This window comes from Mesocricetus auratus, unplaced genomic scaffold (genome assembly GCF_017639785.1).
Source record: "Mesocricetus auratus isolate SY011 unplaced genomic scaffold, BCM_Maur_2.0 Super-Scaffold_15014, whole genome shotgun sequence".
Classification (NCBI taxonomy): Eukaryota; Metazoa; Chordata; class Mammalia; order Rodentia; family Cricetidae; genus Mesocricetus; species Mesocricetus auratus.
This window is the reverse complement of record NW_024429186.1, coordinates 50,129,976-50,148,153: the sequence shown is the minus strand read 5'-3', so window position 1 is coordinate 50,148,153 and position 18,178 is coordinate 50,129,976. Positions and strand designations below refer to the sequence as shown.

Sequence of the window (18,178 nt, the reverse complement as noted above, 5' to 3'; positions counted from 1 at the left end):
GTATTCACATAAAATGGGATTATTGATTCACCCAGCAGCCAGTCTGCTACCTCATAAATACATTTTATGAAAACCATTTTATTAAATATTTCAGGTCTCTCATACCAATCTAAAGCCAGGAAAATAGTGGGAATTTAAAATCTCAGTTATATTTTCAATCTTCTTGGAATGCTGTGATCATTTTCTTCATATGTGGGATGAATAAATCCAATGCCACAATAATAGTTCTAGACAATAACAGTCTACTTTGGAAAATAGAGAACTTTTAGGCCAATTTTAAATGTATGTGATTTATCTCATTAATTAGCTCTTACATTTTGTACAAATTCATAAAATGAATTCGGCTCTCCACAGATTTTAAGCATGTTAGAAATTTGATGCCAGAATTTCTAGTCTTTGCAAAGGATGAACCAGTCTTCTTTTCTCTTTCTTTAAACTATTAAACTCAGTATAAGCTATGTTTACATTTACCCAACACCTTAAATAACCCCCTTGTTACAAAAGTAACAGCTTCTCTAAAGGCCGTTTCTTCAACTTTTCTACATACTAAAGTTTCTCGTTAATTGATGAAAAGTCCTTTCATACACAAATATAAAAACAAAGGATGACAATTTTATTACTGTAAGGTTACAGTAATAACCTTTTTGTCAAGGTTAAAATCATGAATTGAAGAGCTATGTGTAATATTCATTAATGTGTGTATAAATATACAATAAATGAATCAAATGTCCCTTTTTGAAACATTTTCCTAATATGAAGAAATTAGTGAAATAAGGACAATGTTTCATGTTTCATGTTTGTAATACACACTCCAAAATATTTTGGAAAAGTTTGGTTGGTTTTTGAAGGATTTGATTTGCCATTTCTATTGGTCCAAACAGATAGGAGATATAGACATATCAGTTCCATAAGAAGTGATTAAATCAGTTTTAGCAGTTTTGGAAGTCAAGAAACAGCTAAGGAAATACAGTACTTCATTCTCCTTGTTCTTTGAAAGCATACTCTCTTAAAGTGTTCAAAAGTTCTGGCTTCAATTCAAATGTTGAGATTCATAGGAAAAAATAAAAACCCTGAGTTCAACTTCCAAGTTGATTGATGTTATACTTCGTGCTCAGAACGTTCTGGAGCTTAGACTAAGTGTTCTTGGTTAGGTATGTCATGTTATCACGTATTAACATCTATACCCTGATTTAGAAACTAAGACAGAACAACTGACAGATATTAAACAAGATCTCATTTATAGGAGTAACACTTTTCAGTTTCAATTTAAAATCTTAACCCAGCTACTCTTTAAAATCACTTTCAATAAAAATAAAATTGTTTTCAAGTCAGAAGTATTAATTTTACAATGTATAGAATAAAGTTTCATTATGTCTGTATCACATTACCTCATCTTTCACCCCATACACAAGAACTCAATGTTCCAGATGTCCAGTAAAATCTATAATATACTGATAACTCAAAACATTCAAATAAGCAAATATCTTTATACAATGATATCATCAAACCTTCAAATATATTCATGAGCTATTTAAGAACTACAAAGTAGTAACTAAGTCAATAAAGAAAAATATCGAGCTCTTATTCATGATAAAATTAGGAATACGAATTTAATGGCTTCAAGCAATGACCTCTTTGGGCCTCCAGTCAAGAATATGCTTATCATATCCCTGGCCTCAGTGGCTTTTCTTAGTTATGGAGGAAGATTCCATAACCCCTTTCTTCTATCCTTGATTCTAAAGGCAGAATTATGCAGCCAAAGCTAAGTTCTACTACTTTCTGGGGCTGGAACATGGCTTCTCATTCAAATAAATTTTCACTAACTTTTTTTATCCAGTGGTTTCCTTCACTGCTTAAGTTTGGCCATCCTGGAACTTAGTCTACAGATCAGGCTGGCCTCAAACTCAGAGATTCTTCTTCCTCTGCCTGGGAAGAACTGGGATTAAAGGCATTGGACACCACACCTGGTCCTAAACTTTTTTAATTCCTTTTCACAAATTGGAAGTTTAGCTGGGCCGGTCATACCCTGAGGTCACAACTTCCCTTACTGCATTTAGCATCAGGTTTTCCTGCATAAGACTGGTCACTAACTATGCTGCACAGTCAATATTAGGTCATTTTGAAATCTTCTCTAACAATTCTGTTAGTCCTAAACTGTCCAATTTAACTTCAGGTAATTATTTTGGACAAGGGCAGAAAACAGCCACATTCTTCATCAAAATATCACAAGAATGGTCTCTAGGCCACATACTAACATCCCTCTCCTCTGAAACCTCTCAGTTTGAGCCCACACATTCAAATCACCCCAGGATCACTATTAAGTAAATTATAATCATGCCATAACACACATACCCAGAAATGCTAAGTAACAAGTGCTCTAAGTCAATGTATCGATCTCTCTGGGAAGGGGAAATAGAATTTTGCCATTAGCATAGGGGCACGTGGGGACGGGAACAGGAATGACCTTGTGGATGAGGGATGGAGAGAAGGAGGAAGAGTGTACAGGGAGAGATGACTAGAATTGGGGGGGTATCTGCTCCCATCAGCTACTAGAGGAAGCCTTTATGATGATACTTGGAGTAGGCACCAATCTATAAGTATAACACAAAATCATTAGGAATTATTTTCTTGATTTTTTTCTATCCTATGTCATTGGGCTGTCTAGCCTCCAGTTCTTGGTATTACAGGCAGTGTCAGGAATGGGTCTTAAATTAGACTAATCATTGGTTGCAAAATCTCATATGAACTGTGCCTCCATCGCCCCTGCACATATAGTGGGCAGGATAGACTGTAGGTTAAAGCTTTTACAGCTGGGTTGATGTCCTGCTGGGTCCTCCAACAGGTAGAGCATGGGAAGGGCTGGTCTAGACAGTCTCTTCCTGGGTCTGAGCAGGATGGTGAGTGTCAATGACTCAGACCCTCCCCCCTCATTAGTTACCAGGGAAAAATACACACACATTCTGCTTGTCGAAGCAGAATCTTGATTTATTTTAATAGGCAGGAACTTATACAGGACTGAGATAGGGGGATGGGAATCTTAGGATGGGATAAGGTGATGTGAGAAGAGCCAATAATATTCCACCAAGTTGGCAGGTAGCTAGGTAGATGTGAGTCCCAGCCCCTATGGAGTCTCTGTGAGTCAATGGTCAGCCAACAAGTCCATCCTGTTTTTCAGTCAAAGTACATCCTGTTTTCTAGTCCTGGCTTACTGCCCAGGTTTTGCCCCACTGACATCAACATCTAGCAGAAGGAAAACATGATCTCTTCCACCTGGGGTTTTTCCACTGTGCTGTAAGTCTGCATATAAGGATGCTCCCTCTCTACAATAGAGAGAGACCTCTTAGCACTTACAATAAGGGCATGCACATGCATTCTTTTAGCACAAACAGCCAAATGTCTTGTCTTTCATTTCCCGATACCTTGGACTTGCTTCTGACATGGACGCCACAGGCAAGGGGCAGTCTTACATCAGGTCTGACTGAGTCACCTCCATGTGGAGGTTACAGGCCAGAGACAGGTCGCCAAACTCTAGCCAGGTTCAGGAGGTTACACTGGGCCTCATATCCAAGCCTTAAACTCAAGTCAGGCTCAGGAGGATACACTGGGCCTCACATCCAATTCTTAAGACAGCTCCCCCTTTGATTTTTGTAAGAATGGCAGAAATCATGGCTTCTGTCTTAGGTGGTCCCCCAAGGGGAACTTTGCCCATCATTGAGTACCATGTATCCAGCTCGTTAAAATACCACTCCATGACCTGTCTTAGGACATCCAAGCCTGTCTGAGAAGTTGCCCATCACTGGTCAGGTAGAGGGCAGGGGACGGATGCTCATATGAGGACTGCCAGTCACAAGGAGCCTGACTCCTGAGTAGCAAGACTATGATAATGAACTTTGACCTGATGAAGTTTTACTGCCTCTAGCTGTTGGTGAGTAAATTGCAGGCCCCGATGGTGAGGATAAGGAGGTGAGAAGAAGGAGGAGAGGCCCAAGTAGGGGGAGAAGGTAGGGTAGGAATCCATTTAAGACAGTCCACAGCGGGTTGTCCTGGAGGTCCTGCCATCTCTTCTCCAAATCCTTCTGAAGTCTTTTGATCTTGTTCTGAATGATTCCTGATCACGTATGTTCCACCCTGGCAGCTAGAGGGTTTCCCCATCATGCCAGCCAGGATATCTCATGTGGGTTTCCAAATCCTCTATCACTGGGCTGGATGAGCATCATCGATACCAGGAAGAGCAGCATCACCCACATCTTCATTCATTCCTGGAGAGGGAACAAAGACACATTTCTCAGGGGTAGTGCACTCCCTGCAGAAGTGATGGTCATTGTCCACTTGTTGGGGCAAATATTTTAGGTCTCTGGCTGGTACCCAAATGGATATGGAGGGAAGGCATCCAAATCCTCTCCCTGCTGAGAGGAGGAGGTCTGGTTCTTTCCAGACTCCCATCAATGGGTCCCTCTATCTGACCCAAATAGAACTGTAGGTAACCGATGGTTACCAATGGTTTTTGAAAACGAGACAGGTATTTATCTTTTTTAGAAAAATTTAAAATACTTAGGGTGAATAACACCCTTTTTCATTGGTCATATGGGGTATTGACTCCCCCTTTTGTTTTTGTAATTGAGACTTGAGAACTTGATTATATCTTTCCACAACTGTTTAGCCCCAAGGATTGTATGGGATGCCTGTGGAGTGTGAGATGTTCCAAGTCTTAAGAAAGTCCATGAAGGCCCGATTTACAAAGCATGGGCCATTATCTGTCTTAATCTGATTAGGCACTGTCTTAATCTGATCAGGCAATCCAAGGGTGGTAAAGCATTGAAACATATGGCTAATAGCATGTTTAACAACCCCCCCCGTGTGCCAGTGCCCAGTAGGCATGGGAAAAAATATCAACCAAGAGAAAAATATATTTTATCTTTCCAATTGGAGAACAATGAGTAACATCAATTTGCCAAAGATTATTAGGGAAAGGCCCTCGAGGGTGCTTCTGGTAGTTGGGGGGGTGTATCTGAAGGAATGGCTGGCAGGACTCAAAAGTTCCGACAATCTTTTTAAGGTCCTAGACTGGCACATGTGAATACTTGAGATTAAGACCCCTCCAATTAACATGGGTTAGTAGATGGAAGCGTGTAGCTTCTGTAACAGTATTACATCGGTTACATTGAGGCTTAAAAGCCAATTTATCAGCCAAATTATTTCCTTCAGAAAGAAATCCTGGTAAATTTTGATGACTCCTGAGATGTTGAAGAAAAATGGGGTTAATCCTTTGTTTGAGTAAGGAGCGGGCTTGAATCATTAGAGGCAATATAGGATTGGAGTCCAGCTTAATATGGGCCTCAACTAGTTGGGTAACAAATTAATGACATAAAGTCTGTCAGAGAATAAGTTAAACGGCTCTAGAATAGTGTCTAATGTAAGAACAACAGCAAACAGTTTCTTAAATTGTTGACCCCTCAAATTCATGAGAGACTGACTTTATGGGCACTGGCTCTTACTGTTTTCTAAGGGAGGGTAAATGACTAAAGAAGTACCCAGGCACCCCCCATCAGTGCACACAGTAAGAAAGCCAGGGTTGGGTTGAGGTAAAAAAAAAAAGTCTGAGGGGCCTCCATTCTAACCTAGAGAAGGAGCTCATCTGTTTGTGAGGATCATAGTGACAATCAAGTTTACCCAGAAACCCCTCAAGAGCCATAGCAATCCTTCTATTGTTTCTCTGAAGCCAGGTGAAATCTGTTGTCTTAAAGAGAGTTACAATAAGATGAGGTTATGTGCAAAACAGTAGGGCAGAGGTGTCCCTGCCCTTAACAATGTAATCAGCAATCTGATTGGTTATTGAATAAACTCTGGAGATACCACCAATCAAGAGGTGAATCCAATGTTGAGCTAATAAGGTGGTATACAACATTTACCCAGGAAAAACGTAAAGGGTGAAGGACAAAAGAGGATCATACCTTCTTAAGGGTGCTTTGTCTATGGCCTGTTGAACTTTATTTAAAATTTGTAAATGATCAGGAGATCAGATTATCTGTGATGAATGATCATGACCTTTTAGGAGGTCAAACAAAGGAGTCAGTTCCTTGGTAGTTATGGAAATCCAGGGCCTTATCCAATTAATTTCCCCCAATAATTTTTGGAGCTTGGGCAAAGTATAAAAATTCTGAATGTCAATTTGGAGTTTAACAGTAGAGTCAGTATTCAAAAATAACATGGGACGCAAAAATCTTAAAAGGTCTGAATCTTTTCAGGAGCCACCTTAAAGTCATTGGCCTTTAATATGGCAAGACATTTGGCAGTAAGATCTCAGAGGTCAGATAGGTAGGGACAACCCAAAATAATATCATCCATATAAATATAGAATATTAGGATGACCAATCAAGGAAGAAAAATATGTAACATATAATATTGACAAATAGGAGGGCTACTGGCCATGCCCTGTGGTATGATGGTCCATTTAAAATCTTAGATCTGGCCTGCAAAAAATTGTTGAAGGTATGGAAAAATGCAAACTTTTCTACATCATCTGGATGTAATGAGATAGAAAAAAAAGCAATCCCTAATATCAATAATAGTTAAATAATGGGTGTTGGGAATGGCTGGAATCCAGGGGAGTCCCCTTTGGGGGGTCCCAAAAGGTATTACCTTCTCATTTATTTTCCTCAAATCATGTAAAAGCCTGTAAGAGCCATTGGACTTTTTTATAACAAAAACTGGGGAATTCCAGGGGCTTGTTGAAGACCGCACATGCCCCAAGGCTAATTGTTGCTCAACTAATATATGAAGTTGTAATTTAGGGGTAGATATAGGCCACTGTTCAACTCAGACAGGATTCCCAGGCACCCATTGAATTTTTGGTATGGGTGTGAGCAGTGGCCCTTAGGACTGGGGGTGAATCCGGAAATGTTTTTGTCTGATTTTTTTTAAAATAAGGATCATCTCTATAATTAGGGTTACTGACCTGTCCTTGTTTAAATTGTTGTTCATACTCTTTTTGGTCTAGTATCTCCTCATAGAGGTCCTTATTACTATTATCATGGTTAGTAGAGATACAAGTTTCAGCTTCTCCAAGTATGTCCTGATCCAGGAGGTTAGCCGTTAAGCCTAACACCACTAAAGGGCATACTTCCCCACAGTCAGACTTCTTCCTTTCTTATCACTGCACCATCAGTCCCAGTATCTATGACTAGGATTTGGCTTTGGTTCTTCCTGTGTTTCTTTATCTCCCTTTGTCCCTTCCTGGATTGGTTTCCCACTCTTCTCCCTAGGGAGGGGCTGAGAGGGGAAGCAACTCTTTAAGGAAGACACAGTAGGGAGGATCCCCCCCCTTTCCACCTGAGCTCTCCTAATTAGGGTTTCAACCCTATCCCAAGTATCCCAATCAAAAAGGCTACTCTCCAACCGCAAGGGAACAATCTTGAGCAAACAGCCCCAGGCCTGGAGAGCCTGATTATCAGAAAAATTAAGGCCTGTACTTTTAAGTAGGACTCATAAAGATTCTAGGGTAGGGTTTAATTTGGATGAAGACTGCCCCATAATTTATGGGGTACACTCACCTGCAGACCGATTGGCCCATCAGTGTTCTTCTGTTGAAGAGTCTTTCCTCACATGGGGCACCAGTCAAGAGGGTCCTCCAGCAGGTAAAGCAGGGGAAGGGCTGGTCCAGCCAGTCTCTTCCTGGGGCTGAGTGGGATGGTGAGTGTCAACAACTAAGACCCTCCCTCCATTAGTTACCAGGGGAAAGTCAAAGCAGTAACTTATATAGTGCTGAGGTAGGGGATGGGAATCTTAGGAAGGGGTAAGGTATATGAGGAGTAAGGACCAATATTCCACCAAGGTGACAGGTAGCTAGGCAGTGGGTAGTCTTACATCAGGTTTGGCTGAGCCACTCTCATGTGGAGGTTACAGGCTGGAGACAGGTCACCAGACTCTATCCAGGCTCAGGAGGTTACACTGGGCCTCACATCTGAGGCTTTTTTAGGCCCAACAATGTCACAATACCACCACTAATAACCTTGCCTGGTTACAGAAGATGGTCAGTCTTCTGTATATTCTCCATTATTAGGAGATCTTGCTAGGATCACCCTCATAGGTTCCAGGAAGTTTCCATTGCACTAGGTTTCCACAGTGGGAGGGGAGTGTCTCTGACTCTTTCACACTCTCTTGGGACCCTACTGGGTTTGTTGTGTTCAGACTTGATATAAAGGTTTGTACCTAGTCTTATTGTAACTTACTGTGCCATGTTTGGTAAAAATCCCTGATAGGCTTGTCCTTTTCTGAGGGGAAATGGAGGAGGAATGGATCTGGGGAAGAGAAGAGGTGGGAAGGAGAACTGGGAGGAGTGGATGGAGTATAAACTGCAGTTAGGATGTAATGGCAAATGAGAGGTATTGCAGAAATATTAATCTACACAAATAGGAATGTCCTATGATATTTTACTGAGAGAGAAATCACTTACGTGAGAAGCCAAGAAAATCGAGAACGAAAAGTCTTCATGCTGCTCTCCAGGGTGCAACTGGAACCTAAAGAGAAAGCGTCTCCTCCCCCTAGCTCTTTTAACCCCATATACTCTATGTACCTGTGACCACACCCAGATGGGTGTGGTCAGCTCTATGGGTACATTAGATCTCTCCCTACAATTCCCCTTTTAGTCTAAAGAAAAGATTTAGACTTAAAACAAAACTGAATTGTCTCAAACATATATATATAGAGCATATATACATCAAAGATGATAAACAAATTATAATCTACCTATATCCTATCATAAGCATATCTAAACCCTAAACTTATCTGAGATGCCAAGTCTGAACACCTCCTTCCAATCCCAACCCTGAATACTTGAAAACTAACTCTAACAGGTGTAAATTATCCTGTAATATCAACAGTAGGGAAAGGGGTCAGAATTACTCCTTGCTGAAATGGAATGATGATAACCTCATGAGGTCATGTAGGAAGAAAAGGTTAGTGTAGTGAAAAGTCTCAAGTAGACTAGCTACAACATGATGATGGGAAAAATCCTCCTGTGTATATTTTGTTCTATGGGTTGATAAATAAAGCACTGTTGGCCAATGGGGAAGCAAGATAGTTGGGACTAGGAGTCGAGGAGGATTCTGGGAAATGTAGTCAAGAGTAGGAGTTGCCAGGAGATCCTGGGAGGAAAGGGTGTAAGTCTGGTGTTCTCAATAAGATAAGACCTTATAAGAATATATATTAGTAATTATGGGTTAATAATTAAATCAGAGCTAGTCATTAAGAAACCATAGCAAACGGCCAACAGCTTCACAATTAGCATAGTATCTCATGTGTTATTTGGGTGCAGAGACAGCAGTGGGACCCAGGCAGCTGGCGGGAAAGAGTACATGTTACAGAGAGGCCAATAGCCTGCCTTTGTCTTCTCAGTACTGGATTCCCAGTATGCACCATTATGCTCAGCTTTTTACATGTGTTCTGTGGATTGAACTCATGTCTTGATGCTTGTATATAAAACACTTCATAGGCTATGTATTGGTATTGAGTTGTATCCTTCTGAAATTCATCCTCAGTTTTAACAATTACTACATAAAAAAGTAACTATTTGAAAAGTGTTTTAAAATGAATTTGTATAAGGCTGGTCTCTCAGCTATATGAGATGTCTATAACAAAATGAAACATTTGGACCAGGCCTTGGTAGCGCACACCTTTAATCCCAGCACTCGGAAGGCAGAGGCAGGCAGATCTCTGTGAGTTCGAGGCCAGCCTGGTCTACAGAGTGAATTCCAGGATAGCCTTCAAAGCAATACAGAGAAACCCTGTCTCAAAAAACCAAAGAGAGAGAGAGAGAGAGAGAGAGAGAGAGAGAGAGAGAGAGAGAGAGAGAGAGAGGAAAAAAAGATGCATTTGAATGTTCATACAAGCAGGAAAATACCATGTGGTGAATAAAGTAGAGATAAGAGTGGTCCTGCAGAAGCCAAAAAAGGAAAAGAAGCCCAGTAATTCACAAGAAACAAGAGAAGAGGCATGGAGTGTCTTTTATAAATCTCAAAAATAACCCATTTGATTCTCATACTTCCATTGCCCATAACTAAAACAGTAAATTTTCATTTTTTAAAACTATCTAGTTGGTCATACTAAGTCATAGTAGTAAACCAATACATCGGGAAATAACAATGTGAAAAACCAGAGTTTCTGATGACACTGAGGTCTAGACTACTTGGTTTTGTTGAGTGAGGGATGTTACCTTTTCCTACTTTTTGCCATTGCTTGGTAAATTTCTTATGATTTAAATGCTGTCATTTCCTAGTTAATGAAGTTACTTCAGTGCTATTTCAGTTTACCAAATTTACCAGGTAATCTATCCATGATATATTTCCCTAAACAATGACCCTTTGACCTCTCTATTCTACCCATTCATTTTATCCATTTTGCTCAACAGTTGTGTTAAGCTCTGTCATGGGGGAAAATGTCCTTTATTGTTATTCTAAGAAGGTCCTTCTATTCATTTTATGTTAATCCTTGTTCCTAAGAGTCTATGAGTAGTTTACCATAGTTAAGATGCTCATTTGGGGGCTACATGAGGAGTGTAAAGTAGTATTTCTGAAGCCATATGCATTAGAAAGTATTCAATCATTATGGTGTTGGGTAGCATTTGACAAGAGGAAGTTTCTCTTTCCTTCTTTAAGAAAAAATTTCAGCCAAGACACACACACACACACACACACACACACATACACACACACACACACAGAGCTTATGCAAAAGTTTATTTAGCAAAACAAGTTGAATAGCACACTCCAGAAACAAGCTGAAATAAGGTTACCTGAAGGTGAATTAGCAGCCTATTGGGTTCTGTGTTAGATTATTAAAAGATTTTAATGAATATTTATTATGTGTGTAGCATATTCATTAAGTAAGATGACCCTGTTTCCCTTCCAAAATATTCTATATTGGACCTAACTGGTCCTCATGGCATGAAAATCAAAGGGGAAGTGTGTCAAAGACACAGTGCAGGTGATATTCTAAGGCAGTGTGAATTTCTTGCAGATTCAGACCCTTCACTAGTACACAAGTGTGGCAATTAGAAGAGTTCTTGGGCATCTTATATTTTGGTGTAGTGGAAGGAATCTAACCAAAACTTCAAAGGTATTTGAGCACAAAGGGGTATTCTGACCATCACAAAATACAACTACCAAGACATAGTGGCAATTTTCCTTGCTTACATACATCCTAGCTTATTTGATCATTTGCATATATGCAATTGGTAGGGTAATTATATTATTAATAACAATTTGAAGTTGTCATTACACTGTGTTTTAGCACCTAAAACTTCTTGGAGGAACCCAAGCACATGTGTCTTACTTTCCAATTGCTGTGACTAAAAGTAATGACCAAGGCAATTTAGAAAAGAAAGCATTAAATTTGTGGCGCACATTTGCAGAGTGTTAGTTTATGATCATTATGACAGGGTGTGTGGTGGCAGGCAGTCAGGCAGGCAGGCAGCAGGCAGCAGGCAGGTAGACAGGTAGGAAGTTAGGCAGCAGGTAGGCAGCCATGGTGCTTGAGCAAAGCTGAGAGTTTCCCTCTTGATCCATAAGCATGAGGCATAGACAGCTAACTGGCAATGACATAGATTCTTGAAATCTTAAAGCCCGCCCGCAGTGACACACCTCCTCCAATAAGACCACACCTCTTAATCCTTCCTGAATAGTTCCACCAAGTGGGGGCCTAGTATTCAAATATGTGTCAGGGGACATTATCATTCATATCATGTTTCTCACCCAGGCCTCCATGGGCTTACTCTATATCACAATGCAAAATTCATTTAATCCAATCTCACAAGTCCCCAGAGTCTTTTAAAATCTGAACACTATTTTAAAGTCCAAAGTCTCACCTAAGAATCATTAAAATCACTTAATTGTAAACTCTATGAAATGAAAAAGCAAATAATCACATGTGTCTAACATACTTTGGCACAGAATATACCTTATAATTCCAAAAGGGAGGACAGAGGACATAGTGAGGAAATACTGTATTAAAGCAAGATCAAAACCCAGAAGGGCAAATTTCAAATCCTGTAGCTCTATACCCAATTTCAAAGGACTTAGATGGCTTTTCCCTTCCACCTTTTTTGAAATTGGCGAAATCCTGGTAAAAGTGAGAGACCCTGTCTCAAAAACAAGATTCTAGCTAAATATTTTGCTCTCCTGTAATACGGAAAGTTCTGGTAGAATTTCTGGTGGTAACCAGATGAAGCTGAGATGATCAGCTGCCCTTGCAGACTGATCTTTGTTATCTCCTCTTGGCTAGTGGTTCATAAGTTGATGCAGGCACACTGAAGCAGAGCTGTGATGCATGCCAGACTAGTGAGTAGGAAACAATGGTTTGACCCACTGCTTTCTTCTAGAAACTTCTAATTGAATATTTACTGCAATATAGCTTAGTTTTAAGTTTCACATTGCTGAGTTTTCTTCAAGTTACAAAATTCAATATTTTTTCAACAGACATAACTGGGGACTCAAGGGTAAGAGTAGTGTTAGTTATAGAAAGACTAAGAAAATTATACATGTTCTTGTATTTGTATTTTCAGTTTTATATCCAGCATTGTTATTCATTATTGCAATGCTATTGTTCTTCTGTTTGTCTCACTTATTTAAAAATGCATGTTTTAATTTGATAAATTTGGATAATCTTAATTTAGTACAAATTATTCAAAACAGTATTGGCTGTTTTCTCATTTGTCCACTGCAATCATTGCTTTCCAGGTTTAGTCTCTCATAAAAACTTAATTCTCTCATAAAAACTTAATGTTCTGGAATGCTGTGTGGAAAAAGTCAGCTGGTCAGCCGGATGTTAGTATGTAATGGCATTTTTCCCTGGAGGACAACACATTTTAGGATTAGGACTACTTACTGAAGATCAGGTTGATTTGTTTGTTTTACTGCCTCCCTGTTTCCATCCATAGATTAGAACCACCAGAGACTGTTAAAACTTAAATAATGAATAGTGATAGACAGGGGTTACTTTTTAGGTAAAGACACATTAAAAGGATGAAGTGACATATAATACACATATGTGTATATGTGTACCTGCATGTCTACACAAGAACATGTGCACTTGCATAACACAGACACAGAAATTTTATTGTATTAATGACTTCCAACAAGTAGTTTCACATTCTTTTCAAAATTCCCCAATTGTAGCGAATACAAAATCAGTTTTATTGCTAAGGATATTTTCTGGAACCTTTTTAAAGTCTTCTTTTCAGGTCTGCAAATGGTAGTATGAAAGCTAAATTTCCATGCTTCTTCTACGACTAACTAGAAAACAGTTCTTAATTGCAACAGAAAATGGAGCAACTTAGAAGTTTTTTATTTTGATATGTAAACAACCACTGAGGGATTCTTTGGGGTTGACTATTTTATTTCAAATTTGCCCTGTAATAAAGTTAATTATGAGTGTATGTAAATGATGTCAGAATGGCACATGCCATCTCATAAACAAACTGAGATGAAATGTGAACAGATGGCATTGACCTCTCCAAGGAAATTTGGCTGTGTTTGGTAGATATTCTTACATTTTTTTTTCTTTGTGAAGACATAGCCAAGGAATGAGATATTCTTTCTTTCTTTCTTTTTGGTTTTCCAGACAGCATTTCTCTGTATTGTTTTAGAGGTTGTCCTGGACTCGCTCTGTAGATCAGGTTGGCCTCAAACTCACAGAGATCCACCTGCCTCTGCCTCCAGAGTGCTGGGATTAAAGGTGTGCACCACCAACACCCAGTGAGATATTATTTTATTAGATGCAAATATACTTGTTTTTCTTAGATTAGTACAAGCAAATAAGTGTTGCTTATAATGAGTAAGGCTATTAAGGATCATTATTAAATGTCTATGATTAATATTGTGTGTCCTTTCAGAATAATCAAGAATTCATGATCAAGATTATGAGTGGATAAAGCACATACAAGAATGATTTTTGAAAAAGTCATTGGAAAAAAATGTTTTGTACATGAAACATCTTTCCATTAAATAAATAAAAGCAAAGAGAAACATCAACAACAAATTTGTAAAAATATTTTAAATATCTCTTCAACAAAAGACAAGTTGTTCTCTACTGTATTATAAATGTTTACTCTGTTTTATTGGTATCATTGATAGTAGATAGATTCTAGGATGGTATCCATGATAACAACTCTTGACAGTTATCCTATAGATAAATTACCTCTTTGGGTGTCGGTTGCACTCAGTCTGGCATTTGGAAGTAACTGAGGGCTGTGGTAGTCAGCTGAGAAAAGGAACAAGTGCATCAGATCAAGTCAAGCCTTAGATCAAGCCACACTCTGTGCTGAATCCTGAATTCCCATCCAGAAAATGGACCAGGCAAAGAAGTTCCCCTGCTTCTAAACTACAGAATCTACACACTAATATTTGCTGTTTTATGCTAAGGAGTTTATGATGATACTGTTGCCTAGCAACCGATAACTAACCTAGCTATTTATGTAATTATAACTGTGATGCATTCAAAGAACTGAACATTCTTTTGTACTTTAATTAGAGAACAAAAATATGCATGTCTTGTAAACAAACCATGTGGTGAATACAGTTAATAATTATAATATTCAAAAGCATATATTGTTGCAAATAACCATTTCTAACTAGTCTAAATTATATTATAAACAGATTTGATAGGAATTTTATTAAATGATGATAAACATTCCGAAGATATAGTTCACCATAGATAATATATTAAAGAGAAGTTCTGATGCAAAACAAATTTGTTCTAAATTTTTATTTGTTCAGTGCTGTTCATTTTGCTTTTGAGATATATGCACGGCAGAATCTCAACTCCTATTTGAGTTCCTCACATGGACTTGTTTGCACAAATGAACACTTTATTTAATTCTCATTAGTATTATTATACATCAAGCAAAATAAATTAATAGTGCCTTGGGCAAATACCAATTTCAACACCCTCCTTCCTGAGTATACTCACCTGGTTCTTCATATTTTATCCAGCTGCAGTGCAAATATATCCAAGTTTAAAAATAAAAAATTCCAAGGCTGGAAACCTTGTTCAGCAGTTAAGAACACATATTGCTCCTGCAGGGAACCAAGTTCAGTTCCCAACACTCACATCGGGCTGCTCCCAACAGCCTGTCACTCCAGCTCCAGGTTTTACATCTGTAGCCTGTACGGATGCATGCATTCATATGTACCCACACAGAGACACATGGATATACAGATGATTAAAAACTAAAATAAATGTTTAAAAAGTAACCAATTTCAATATCCTTCACTCCACTATAAAAATTGATACTTTTATACAATATGTTGTTAGAATTCAAGGTCTTATCATTGTCCATTTTTTAACAATTTGATTATTTAGGCCATAATGCATATAAAGAATTAGGACTACACCTTTATTATCCTATAATTTTCTTCATCTGATTTTTTTTATTCATAAGTTTTCAGTTTAGGAAGTCAGTGTTTTTTTGTTTTCTTTTGTTTGTTTTTCTCATAAATGTCTAACATCAATCCAGGTTTTTTCAGTTTCATTCCTCTTGACTGGACCTGAAATATCTCTGAGTCTTCCCTAATATCATAGCTTGGTAATATGACTGTATAAGCAGTTTTTAAAAAATATTTATTTTTTAAATTATGTGTATGTGTGTGTCTCCATGTGTTGAGTACATACATGTGAGCTCAGGTGTTCATGGAGGCCAGAAGAGAGTATCAGATCTGCTGGAGCTGGAATTACAGGAGGTGATGGGCTGCCTGCTGTGAATGTTGGGGTCTGAACTCAGGCCTTCTACAAGAGCAGTGTTTTTAACCTTGGAGTCCTCTCTATTCCCTCGTCTGTAGTTTTATGTGCTTTCATTTAGCAACTTGTAATTATATGGTTGGTCTAAATTGCCGCTTCTTTTTTGATTTATTTGTTTTATTTTATGTGTAGGAGAGTTTTGTTTGCATATACACATGTGTGTCACATCCTTGTCTGATGTCCATGGATGTCAGAAGAGGGCTTCAGATCTGGAACCTGAAGTTATAGATGGTTGTGAGCTACTTACTGTATGGGTACTGGGAATTGAACCCAGTTTTTCTGCCAGAGCAACAAGTTCTCTTAATCACCAAGCCATCCTTCTAGCCCCTGATCTGTGCTTTTTAAATAAAATCAAAAGAAACGATCATTCACTTGAAAACATTCTGTCTTCTTTAGTATTGAAGTGTTTTTATTAAAATACTAAATATTAAATTTCACATGTGTATTTTTGTTTCCCTAACATTTTCACATCTGACCACCACTATTTCTATGTCCTATCATAACATTCCATACATACTTTAAACCAAGTAATGGGTGGAGTTCCATCCTTGAAAATTAAACAGGCATTTTAGACAACACATTCTTGGCAATGGAACCTGGACAACATTTATCAAACAAAGTAGGGAAAGTTCTCACTTTGCACTATAAAAAGGACAGCCAGATATATCAACTGTTACAGAAATTAAGTAAGACAGAATATTTCAAACTGTTTAAACCATTTTCTTAAAGAGACTTCCTCCACTGCCAGAGATCTTGAATAGCCTCCTAGTCAGTAAACCGGAAGCAATTCTTTACATAATTAATGAACTTGGCTTCCACTTTGGGAAGAGAACCACCTTTTTCTATACTTGCTTGTATTTTTGCCTTAATGTCTCCTACAGAACTAGGTCCTTTTGGGGTTTTAGGAATTTTTCCCTGTTTTTTGAAGGACTCTTGACCTTTTGATCTTGGTGTTGACAGTTTTAAGTCTTTTCCATTTTGGTTTGATTTTTGTGCATTTTTGGCTGGGGTATCTTGTACATATTTCTTCACTGGAACTTTTTCTTCAGTTTCTTCATCATCAAAATCATCATCATCATCATCTTCATCATCATCGTCGTCCTCCTCCTCCTCCTCCTCATCTTCATCGATTTTTACTTTTTTCTGTGGAACTTTGCTACCACCTCCAGGAGCAGACTGCTTGCCAGACATAGTTAGCAGTTTCACATCCTCCTCATCTTCTGACTCAGCATCTTCCTCTACAGCTACTAGGTGCTGTCCACTAATGTGCACAGGCCCTGAACCACACTTCAACCATAAGACCACAGGTGGTGTAGTTTCAAAGCCCCCAAGGGAAACTGTTGGTTGTACAGACATTTTCAAAGTTGCCATGTTACTTTAATTGGACTGCCTTCATCGTTCATTGTTTCTGCCTCTACGATGTGTAATTCATCTTTTGCTCCTGCCCCTAAACTAACCGTTCTTAGTGACAACTGGTGTTCATTCTCATCATTATCCACCTTAACGTGGTAATCTTTGTCAGCTTTTAGTTCACAACCAAAAAGGTAGTTCTGTGGCCTAAGGGGGCTCATGTCCATGTCCATCGAGTCTTCCATGAGGTGGAGGCACGCACTTTGGTGTGAGAGATATCAGACGGAGGAAACTGCCTGCTGCTCCTCAGAACAGACACGCAGGATGGAATCACGCCAGGTTGAAGTGTTTTTTTAACGTGTTTAAATTTCTTAGAATATCACCTTTGCCTCAAAAGAAATATTTGAATACTTTTCAACATAGCATCATGGAAAAAAAACAAGTTATATATATGGCTCTTGCTTAAACTGAATTCATTTTGTAGAGTCAAGCAAAATAACAATGCATAAACCTATTCCTGCATAAGAATACCACGTAATATTTTATTTAAAATGTACAATATGTTATAAATGAACACACACAATGAAAACGATGTATAAAAGAGAATACTGTTCAATTAAACTTAATTCTTAAATATTATTTATATTATTTTGTGTCAATATGACACGTGTGCATGTATGTGTATACATCTGTGTGGAGGCATGAACATATCATAGTGAGAATGTGGGGGTCAGAGAATGATCTTAGGTATTGCTCCCTGCTTCCTAACTTGTGTGAGACAGTCTCTTTGTAGTTGATCTTTCACACATCAGAATACCCGACCTGCAAGCTTTCTAAGCTTATCTTGTCTCCACCTCCCATCTTACCTTAGGAACACTGTGATTACAGATATAAATTACCAATTTTATGGATTCCAATTCAGGTACTTATGCTTGTCAGATGAATTTTTTTTTATTCACTGGACTATCTCCTAGACCCCTCCATCTTAATTTTATTGCTTTTTTTCTAGTAGAATTGTAAAGCAATGAAAATGTAAGTA

General features: G+C 38.5%; 2 pseudogenes; both read right to left on the bottom strand.

The window, feature by feature from the left end:
• Positions 1 to 3,751, bottom strand: part of LOC101822664 — a 55,407-nt pseudogene extending 51,656 nt beyond the window's left edge.
• A 12,621-nt stretch (positions 3,752 to 16,372) lies between these two features.
• LOC121139481 lies at positions 16,373 to 17,384 on the bottom strand (annotated as a pseudogene).
• Between the last annotated feature and the right edge of the window lie 794 nt (positions 17,385 to 18,178).